This window comes from Octopus sinensis, linkage group LG4, assembly GCF_006345805.1.
Source record: "Octopus sinensis linkage group LG4, ASM634580v1, whole genome shotgun sequence".
In the NCBI taxonomy this organism is placed as follows: domain Eukaryota; kingdom Metazoa; phylum Mollusca; class Cephalopoda; order Octopoda; family Octopodidae; genus Octopus; species Octopus sinensis.
Window position 1 is genome coordinate 85,167,231 of NC_043000.1, and position 2,500 is coordinate 85,169,730.

Here is a 2,500-nt window from a genome sequence, read left to right on the forward strand (position 1 = left end):
GAACGAAGATGTTAACAAAATTCCTTTACTCTCGACACATGTTTCGAAGACAGCATTATTTCATTCCAAAGGAATAAAGGGTGCATTATGCAATCTTCTCATCAGGAAAGAAAGGGAGCCTCTCTCGACAACAAGACAAACAAAATTTCGATGATGCCTACTGGTAAACAAAGCGATAGTGAGTGTTTTTTTTTAAAAATCCGTTAGAAGAATTGACGTCAAAAGAGATAGTAGAAGAGAAGGGATAAAGTAATAATAGGTAGGGAACAGTATGTTGCTGTATGTATGGAAAATGTTGTGGGTGTGTGCTTGTGTTAATGAGTGGCGTGTGTTTGTGTGTGTGTATGTGTGTGTGTATAACTGCATTTGTGTCTGTGTGTGTGATTGTGTGTGTGAGAGAGAGACAGACGTCAAAGATAGATAGTAGGAAGAGAAGGTATAAAGGAATAATAGGTAGGGAACAAGTGGAGAGGGAAGGTACGTTGATTGAAAGAATGTTCGAAGGCTTAGGAAAGAATTTCTCTATAGCAGTGTGGGTGGCTTAAAGCTAATTGTTCAACCACAGTGACTATCGTTATCATTTATATGAGTAGTTAGTGTGTTTCTGCCAGTGTTTACATTTGTACGATTTTTCTATGAGTGTGTTACTAGGGGAACCTTAGCGAAAAGAATATGGAAGAGTTCAGAGTTACAAATGTTACAAAATCTCCTGCCCTTATCAAAAGGAAGGATACAGACAATATGAACCAATCTAACTTGAAATTATATTGTTGTCTTTAAGACGCCAAACTAATTTACTTAGCCCTGTACTATGTCGTTTTTTCCTATCCCTGAATGTTGAATAGTGGTTTGAAATTCTCTTGGATAACTGGGAAGTAGACGCTCCTATATAGAAGAAGACATCGGTACCGGAAGAAATTCTACACTGGTAAATAGAATTCTTAATCTTAGAATTACTAGACAAAAATTTAATTCTGTTGGGGTTGTCCCCCGAGATCGAGACGAAGTTTTTATTGTTATGATTGTTGTTACTATTATTATTAGCGCTAACAACTACACTATTTCTATTATTAGTAGTATTATTAATGGTATTACAACCAGCAATACCACCGACAATAATACCGTTATTGTTGTTACCATCAACACTACCATTGTTATTAACACGACTAATACTACTATTAATATTATCATTGTTAACACTTTCGCTGCTACTAACGCTGCTACTATTAATACTATTCCTATTATTATGATTGTATGATGGATTGGAATTAGCAAGATTAGTGTTGGAACTACCGGGTGAAGAATCTTTGTTTAGCAGCTTGGTATTGTGGGAAGATATAATTTGGTGAAAGATTCCTAGTGTTAGAGAAGCTATTCTGACCTGTGGGAATTGATAATAAATATGATCTCTAAGAATTTCTGGGAAGTTCCTAGCAACGGCTTCACGGAACTGTAAGGGAAGGTTCGATTTATTTTTTTATCCGAAAGGTATTACAAACCAGATAATTTTTTGTGGCCTTTGAATTGTTCTTAGTGTTATTTGTGATAGTAAGGGGAAAAGTCGCGAAGATCAGAAAAAAAGGGAGAAAGGGAGGGAAAAGGAGAAGAAGAGAAGAAGAGAAGACGAAAAGAAGAAAAAAGGGAGAGAGAAAGGCAAAGTAATAACGTATGTAGTATGAAAAATCAGAAAGTTCAAAAGGTTCGAAGAGTTCAAAAAAGTTCAAAAGTCGTTGTATATTGGAGCGATTTTACATCAACGAAAGAGTCTAGTGAAATCCGTGAAAGTGGAGTCAGTAATATCCAGTGGTAATCCGGGTGGAGTGCTGGTATGTAGCTGAGGAGGGGTGCAGAAAGTTCTGGCTGTAGTTAAGATATGTAAGACCAAAGAGTAGGCGGCTAAAGCAGGATAAAACTGGAGTGACCACATGAGCGTATAATATATAGTTGAAATTTACAGAAAAACAAAAGACGAAGACAGGTGTATGAACAACAAGCAGGTGTTTTAGTTTGACGTTCGGGAAAGTGAAAAGGTTTTTTACGCTTAATAATAAGAGAAAATAAACAGAGAATTAAAAAAATGTGGTATTAACGGTCAAGCATGGCGACTGGTCAGAAAAAAAAACGGTTTGACAGGAGAGGTTGAAAGAAGCGGAAATAAACTATTGGTGATCCCAAAACAAAGGTGCACGTGCGTGTGTGTATGTGATAATGCGTAAGTGTGTGTGTCTGTAACGTGTGGCAGTGTAGCTGATGGTGTGTGGGTGTGCAGATGATGGTGTGTGGTGCGGGTGGCTAGAAGTGGTCAGTGCTAGTGTATGTGTGTGTATATATATATATATATATATAATATATATATATTATATATATATATATATATATATATTTGTTCCACGTCCTCGCGTTGTTGTGTTTTTTTTTGTGCTTTCTTGTTTGGATTAACTTTATATACCGCACGCTCACACGGACCCCGGCCCTCTGAGTGCCTTGGATACCAATTCCT